Genomic DNA, 8424 nt, shown 5'->3' with positions numbered 1-8424 from the left:
CCCCAGTTACGCATGCTCTATTCGACTTCTAACCCCCGGCTGTACTTGCTCGGGTTTCTGAGTTTGAATTTCAAGGGGCACGAGAGATCCACCCGTCCCTTCGATAGCTCAGCTGGTAGAGCGGAGGACTGTAGCTGACTTCCTGGCAAGAGACATCCTTAGGTCGCTGGTTCGATTCCGGCTCGAAGGAGACAGTGTGCTTTTTTTTTTTTTTTCTTCTTTTTTAATACCAACTTTGTATGATTTACGGCCCGTTCCACGGGCCCCTTCCCGAATACACATAATATTCCAACGAGCAATTGAGCAATTGGAAGTGCTTGCACTTTCGCCCCAGTTTTGGCCTACGGCAGTATCCCCCGTGTGAAATCTTTTGTGAATCCCCCCAACGTGCGGTCCTAGTAACAAACGCCGAAGTGAGTCTGCGCTCGGCGGGGCGGCGGCCGGGTCACGGCCTTCTGCTTGTCTCCAAATCGTCTTCGGCGTTTCGCGAGTCCCCTGAGCACACAGAGAAAAGTCCCGAGCCAGCCGCCTGCCCTTTTCCTCAGAGCTCCGTGGCTGGTGGGCAACGCGGGCGCTCGTTCCAGCTGCCGTGAGGAGACGGGGGTTTCGCTAGAAGGATAGCTTATGGTCAACAAACCTGGGAGTCACTAGAGAAACGCGGGACAAAGCACACAAAGCTTAGATAGTAAAAATTATGAAGGAAAGTTGAGAGCTTGCTACCCCACTCCCTTCGATAGCTCAGCTGGTAGAGCGGAGGACTGTAGGCGCTGTGCCCGTGGCCATCCTTAGGTCGCTGGTTCGATTCCGGCTCGAAGGAGAGGAGTTGTTAATTTTGTTACTTTGGGCTTAACTGTAAGGCAAGATCAAGAACATGATCAAAAAAATAGTTTCCGTTTCTAAATGTTCTGACCTCTCTCTAGAGGAAGAGATAAGCGGCTGTGGCCAGTGGTGGGGGATTAGCTCAAATGGTAGAGCGCTCGCTTAGCATGCGAGAGGTAGCGGGATCGATGCCCGCATCCTCCAGCTTTTTTTTTCCTCTTCCCTTGTGGTAGTTTTTCTTTCGATTCTCATTCAACTCGAGGTAGAACTTGAAATCAGCCATCGGGCAAGCGAGAGATGGGACGAGCTTGAGCTTGAGGTTACCCCTCCCTAAAACTTCCCAGACAAGGGATATGGGTGCTGACAGAGTTTATTCTCACAACTTAAAAGTCTTAGACCCATTTACGTTGGGAAGTTCACGAAATTGGTTCTTTTTCTGTCCAAAAATGGCTACGGATTACAGTTACATCTGCACTCTCTTTGTGATTCGTGATTGATAGCTGCACTTCCAGAGACCCATCCGATACTAAACTGCCCATATTTAGGGGGAACGGACAGAAAAACAAAACAACACAAAAAAACACAGAACTTGGAAAGGGACGCTGGCTACCTTAAACTTATGTTGAGCCGAGGAAGCAAGAACTATTCCGCTTCATGTCATCTGAGTTCAGTGGGGTGCCCAGCTGTGGGCAGATCTACTAGGATGGGATAAAGCAAGGGGTACAGGAAGAGCAGCGAGGAAGTGGACAGGGGCCTTAAACCCAGAGGCTTGCTCCTGAAGGAGGGTTCTAATGCCATTTTCCTCCTGGGAAGTAACTGTGGAGAATTGGGACCAGCACTCGAAAGGAATTAAATGGAAAAAAAAAAAAAAAAAGAGAGATCTGTTTATTGAGCATAGTCTATTTCGTTAAAGACAAGACAAAAACAAAACAAATACACTGTCACTGAAAGATTCAGAAATTGAGCAGAACACACACAAAGGCTTTTCTGGTAATAAATTCTTCCTACCCTAATTTACTAGAATATAGCCATTAAAAAGCTGTTGAAACCATACTGCAGTTCTCAACACAAAACATACATTTTCAAAGACAAAGACAAAGGCAGAAATATTACCTTTTTTGATGATTACAATTAATAAATGACAATTCTTTTATCTCCTGTTCCTTTTAGTGTTCTAGGCAACCTGCACATTTTTTTGTTACCAGTGTGTACAACCCGCTGCATTTTATTGGTATATCTTTCCTTTTCTAGGGCAGTCTCCATTTTTATCTCATTTTACTCTTTTCAATAAAGTCTTTAAATTGAGTGTATAGTGATTCGTTTAAAACATATTATTTTCATGAAAACAAATTTACAAAGTAGGAAAAGGAATCCTTTTATCAGATGATATGGCCCAGTTTCCAGTTGAGATTATGAATGCTCTAACTGGCTGACTGGTGGAGCTAGCAGTAAAATTATAAATGACAATAAGAGCAAGAAATGTATAATAAGTGGAAGGAATGCTCCCAAAATTCGGGTGGAGAGCACATGGTCAGGGCATGGGAGTTGGGCAAGAACTCAAACAACATCTCAGGATTAGCAACTCAGGTGTGGAATGGAATTCATATCAAAAGTCTAAAGGTACAAGCTGAGAGGCACTGTTGCACAGTAGTTAGTCATGTGGGCTGTGAAATCCAATGGCCTTTCTTGGCTTTCACATTCCCTAGCTGGGTGATATTGGGCAAGTTGCTCGACATCTTGGTGCTTCAGTTTCCTTGTTTGTTAAATAGGAGTGATAAAATGGTACCTACTTTTAATTGAGATGTAACATGTAAAGCCCTTATTACAGTGCCTGGTACATAGTAAACACACTATAAACATTAACTGTTATCAGTGTATGTGATCAGTACCATAAAGGGAAGGCCTGGGGGGAATATTCTGAGGGTTTGCATGTGTGTTTATACAAGTATATATGGAAGTGCAGGAAAGAGATGCTTGGATCTACTGTGGAGGGAAAGTAGAACAATCCTAAAAATACAAAATGATAGTTAAATAAATTATGGTATAACCATTTAAGGGAGTATATATAACCTTTGAAATTATACTTATTAAGAACTATTGACATGGGAAATGTTCATCTAATGCTAATTTAATAAATTGGGTACAGGCCAATATAAACAATAGCAATATAAACAAACATCTGTAGAAAAGACTGAAGAATACATTAAAATATTAATAGTGATCTTTAGATAGTAACATTACTGTGATTTTTTCTTCTTTAAAACTCTAAAATATTTTCTAATTTCTGTCATAAACATTTATAAGTTTTAACTGAAAATATAAGATGCATTTTTTAAAAATAACAGCTAACAGCACCTCCTATAAGCCAACCACAGTTCTAGTTACTTTACATGTATTAACTCATATATTTTTCTCAAAAAGAAAACACCAGGCCCAGATGGCTTCTGTGGTGAATTCTACCAAATAATTAAGGAAGAAATAATACCAAGTATAGGCAGAGTTTCAGAAAATTGAAGAAGAGGGAAAGCTGTCCAACTTAATCTATAAAGCCAACATTATCCTGATCCCAAAGCCACACAAAGACATTATGAAAAAAGAAAACTATAGGCCAGTATCCTTCATGAAAATAGATGCAAAAAATTTAAACAAAATTTTAGCCAATTAAATCCAACAATTCATAAAAAGGAAAATACATCATGACCAAATGGAATTTATTCCAAGAATACAAGACTGGTTCAACATTCAAAAATCAACATAACTCATCATAGCTAAAGAAGAGTAATGACATGATCATTTCAGTAGATACAGAAAAAGCATATGACGAAATTCAACATCATTCCTGATTTTGAAAACTATCAGCAAACTTGGAAGGGAAGAGAACTTCTTCAACCTGATAAAGGGCTTTTCATGAAAAACACATATTTAATATTATACTTAATAGTATGAAGCTTTTCTCTCAAGATCAGGAACAAAGCAAGGATGTCCATTCTGAGGTTTTTAGCCAGGACAGTAAGGCAAGAAAAATGAAGTAAAAGACCTCCAGGACAGTAAGGCAAGAAAAATGAAGTAAAAGACCTCCTGATTGGAAAGGAGGAAGTAAAATTATATTCACAGATATCTCATTTTTTAAAATATTGATTACATGTTGAAATAATAGTTTATATTTTGGGGGTGTTAAATGAAATATATTAATAACATCAATATCATTTGTTTCTGTTTTTTAATGTGGCTACTAGAAATTTAAAATTATATATATGTCTCATATTTGTCAACCACATCTTATTTCAATTGGACAGTTAGGTCAAAGAGGTAGGTAGGAGCCAGATCATGTCAGGCCTTAGAGACCACAGTGAGGATTAATGTTTTTATCCCATGGGTAATTGGACCATTAGTGGGATTTAAATAGGGAGTGACATATGAGAAACAGATTGCAGAAAGCAAGAGTGAATTCAGAAAAATCAATCAGAAGGCTGAGGTGGAGGGATGGTGAGGCGGGTTGTGGGTGTTGAGGGTGGAGTCAAGAAGGGCCTGGAGTTCAGACGCGACCATTGGGAAGGCCTTAGGCTAAAGCATTTGCTACTTGTTGGGACTGTCACTATTCATTTCTGGCATGTGAATTATGCTAGGAAATGTTCAGAGAAAAGTAAAATATGTTAATTTCTAACATATCCTCAGAGATATTTATGATGAATTAAAATGTACAAACAACAGATTTGGAGGAGTAATTATCAAGAAGAAAAGCTTATAGCCAGAAGTTTGTAAGCTATCTAATGAAAGAAATGCCTTAGTGTTAGATTTGGAAAGTACTTTTCAAGTTAATTCATTTCTCTTTGATTTTAGATTTTGTAAAATGTTTCTTTTCATTAAAAAAATTTTAAATCACATACACAAGCTGCCTGTTGCCAGATAGACAGCTAAATTGAAGAGACTGACAATGTAGGCAGAAAAAAAAAAGTTAAGTATTGTATAGATATCATGAATTGAGTTCTTGGTGTAAAAAGATTGCAAGAATCCTTCTACTGGAAAGAGTTCTGGGTTATATTTTTTTCAAGTAACTTGTAAAGTTGGTTAGAAAAATGCTTTTCTAAATCACACCCTGAGCCCCAGGATACCAAAAGAAATGAAAGAGAATTAGGGACTGTACATACTGTACATATGTCTCCTGTGGTCAGATGGGTTATATATAGCGGGACTGATCAACAGAGCCTGGCTCTTGGAACACCAGCTCATCTAAGTCCTGAATGAAGTGCTGCTTTCTCCCCAGTGGTCATGTATTAGTGTTCTCAGTAATGGAGGGAGGGAGGGAGAGAGAGAAAGACGGATGGATGGATGGATCAATGGATATTGCAGGAAAGAATTAATAACCTCACTGTCTTAGTTTAAGAGGATCTGGTCAGCACAGTATTAAGCACTGGTCTTTGTTTGGCATGGAATTAAAGTGATTTTTCAAGAGATGTAACTGGGGCTGGAGTTGACCTGAAAGTCCTGGTTCACTCATGCCCTAGTGTTCCAGGCTAACTAAACTTCCTTCTTAAAGAGTCCCTAATTCTCTGCCTCCACATCCACAGGATCTGCCGTTCTTTCCCTGTTTTAATGACCTAGTCATCCACCAACTTTCTCACTTCCAGTGGGTACAAAAAGGAAGAATTCTCCTTCCTCTCTACCTTAGATATTGAGCCAGAAGCAAGATCAGCATTCTAATGCCTTTTGTTTTCTCTTCCTTCCAGCAGGACTGCACTCTCTCTGCCTCACTGCTTTGCTTCAAACTGCATCAATTTTTTACTTCTTTTTAGCTCCACCTTCCATTTGACCATAAGTCCGCTGCTCTATCTGATGAATGACTAGCTTCTTGAGCTAAGCGTTGATTATTTTCAAGTACCTGTATTTGCAATTACCTATGCTAAAGAGACAAAGAGAACATGGGTAAATGAAATGCTAAGAACATTCTGGAATCCTCAGGAAAGTTAGCACTCCTGACACTGATTCCCTGGGACTCTTCTAATGCCTCCTACTCCCAGAATGGTCTCCCTTGTTTTGCAAGTTAGGACGAAGAGTTGATGCTCTTGTAACTATTCTGGGGTTAGAAGTTCACATCACTCTGACCAGGAAGTATAAAATCCACTAAAAGAAGGGGACCCTGTTCCTTCTGGAGAATCTTTTAAATACACTCCAATTTTCTTCCAAGATTTTTTTATATCACATATTCTAGAGCTGGTTGTCCGGTATGGTAACCACTAGCCACGTATGGCTGTTATTACATAAAATTTAATACTCAGATCCCAAGTTGCATTATACACATCTCAAGTACTCAATAGCCACCTGAGGCTAGAAGTTACATAGTACAGATAGAGAACATTTACATCATTGCTGCAAATTCTAAGTGTGCTGTAGAGCATGGGTGTGGTACAGCTTAGTGGGTGAGGTCATGGGCTCTGTAGTCAAAAGATGTGTCTCTGAATCTGCTTCACAACTAGCAGCCAAATGACAAGGCAACTACTTTGCTGAGCTACACAGTTGGCTCAATGGAAATTATAATACCTATTAAAGAGAGTTATTATAAGAAGTGATTAGTACTCTGCACATATTTTTTATGTTTGTTGTGGCAGTACACAGTCGACCCTTGAACAACCTGGAGGTAAGGGTGCTGACCCCCTGTGCAGTTGAAAATCTTCATATAATTTTTGACTCCCCCCAAATTTAACTACTAATATCCTACTGTCGACCAGAAGCCTTACTGATAACATAAACAGTCAATTAACATATATTTTTATGTTATATGAATTATATACTATATTCTTAGGATAAAGTAAGTGAGAGAAAAGAAAATGTTATTAAGAAGATTATAAGGAAGAGAAAGTACACTTACAGTACTGTACTGTAAAAAAATCCACATATAAGTTATTGTTCAAGGGTCAACCATAGTACTAAAAGTAACAGATTTTAGAACCCTCTTTTCTTCCTTCCCAAGACAAACACACCAAAATCCACATTTCATTTCATTCCTGTGCTCTGTCTCCTGAAGTCTGGGTCCATTTGGCCTGGTAGCTAGAGGTCGAAAGAGGTCAAAAGTCTTCTCTCTCTGTTATCATGCCTTAATACTGAGTCTGCTGTTAGGCATGTAGTCAGGTTCTTACAGATCCATCTTGCTTCCTCTGACTTATCTGGGGGTTTGGGAAACTGCTGGTCCTCCAGGAGGTGAGAGCAGTGGTGGTTTTGCTTCAGCTTCTCAACTGTATAAACATAACCCTGCCCTAGTTTGGTAGGACTTGGGAATGAGTGGCAATTGGGGCTTCCGACAAATCAACTCCCTGTGTATAATTGCCCCAGTTGGTTTCAACCCCCATCCTAGTTGTGGTGAGTGGGGGTTTGGGAAGGGAAGATGTCCATCAACAGATGAATGGATAAAGAAAATGTGGTATATATTTATAAATGGAATATTATGCAGCCATCAAAAAATGAAATCTTGCCATTTGCAATGACGTGGATGGAACTAGAGGGTATCATGCTAAGTGAAATAAGTTAATCAGAGAAAGACAAGTATCATATGATCTCACTGATATGAGGAATTTGAGAAACAAGACAGAGGACCATAGGGAAAGGGAGGAAAAAATGAAACGAGATGAAACCAGAGAGGGAGACAAACCATAAGAGACTCTTAATCTCAGGAAACAAACTGAGGGTTGCTGGAGTGGTGGGGGGTGGGAGGGATGGGGTGGCTGGGTGATGGACAGTGGGGAGGGTATGTGCTGTGGTGAGCACTGTGAATTGTGTAAGACTGTTGAATCAGAGACCTGTACCTCTGAAATAATAATATATTGTATGTTAAAAAAAGAAGACAGTAGGAAGGGAAAAATGAAGGGGGGGGAATCGGAGGGGGAGATGAACCATGAGAGACTATGAACTCTGAGAAACAAACTGAGGGTTTTAGAGGGGAGGGAGGTGGGGGGATGGGTTAGCCTGGTGATGGGTATTGAAGAGAGCACGTTCTGCATGGAGTACTGGGTGTTATACGCAAACAATGAATCATGGAACACTACATCAAAAACCAATGAAGTAATATATGGTGACTAACATAACATAATTTAAAAAAAAAAAAAAAAAAGGATTGTCTCCTGACTCACTGTGCACCTTCACTGCATCATTGGTGGTTGCTCAGACTCAGACCATCTGAGTCACCCCTGTGGATCCTAATTTCATAGCCTCAGAGTCCCTTTCCTCCTTTCCTTCCCCACTGCCTCGCCCAGTGCAGGGCATCATGACCTCTCACCTAGGCTATTGGCAACAACCTTCCATCTGGTCTTTACCTAGGTCACCTTCACCCTAATTTATCCCAACCAGCACTGTGAGACTAATCTAATTAATGCACAGCTCTCATGGAAATGTTTCTGTGAGAAACCTTCAACAACTTCCAACATGTTGCCTAATTTATTAAGTGTTAAAAACTCTTTAGCCCAGTATTTGTGGCCTAGCAATGTGCCAGCAGCATGCTCTGCACTCCGACCCAAAGCACCATACGCTCTGAGCATTCCCTGCACTCCTGTGCCTTGTTGTCTTTGCTTCTGTGCCTTCCCTTGGAAAGCCCCAACTATGCCCCATCTGACTATA

At 40.2% G+C, this 8424-nt stretch overlaps 3 non-coding genes across 3 annotated transcripts; all 3 read left to right on the top strand.

Annotated features, from left to right (window-relative positions):
* The first annotated feature begins 97 nt into the window (after positions 1-97).
* Positions 98-190, top strand: TRNAY-GUA (transfer RNA tyrosine (anticodon GUA)). The gene is made up of 2 exons: positions 98-134; positions 155-190. It is a non-coding gene; the product is annotated as a tRNA-Tyr (tRNA).
* A 537-nt stretch (positions 191-727) lies between these two features.
* TRNAY-GUA (transfer RNA tyrosine (anticodon GUA)) lies at positions 728-817 on the top strand. Its single transcript is given in 2 exon segments — positions 728-764; positions 782-817. It is a non-coding gene; the product is annotated as a tRNA-Tyr (tRNA).
* A 133-nt stretch (positions 818-950) lies between these two features.
* On the top strand, positions 951-1023 carry TRNAA-AGC (transfer RNA alanine (anticodon AGC)). Its single transcript has one exon. It is a non-coding gene; the product is annotated as a tRNA-Ala (tRNA).
* The last annotated feature ends 7401 nt before the right edge of the window (positions 1024-8424 follow it).

The sequence above is a fragment of the Halichoerus grypus genome, chromosome 5, assembly GCF_964656455.1.
Source record: "Halichoerus grypus chromosome 5, mHalGry1.hap1.1, whole genome shotgun sequence".
In the NCBI taxonomy this organism is placed as follows: domain Eukaryota; kingdom Metazoa; phylum Chordata; class Mammalia; order Carnivora; family Phocidae; genus Halichoerus; species Halichoerus grypus.
Note: the sequence above shows the minus strand (reverse complement) of the source record. Positions and strands in the feature narration are given on the sequence as shown.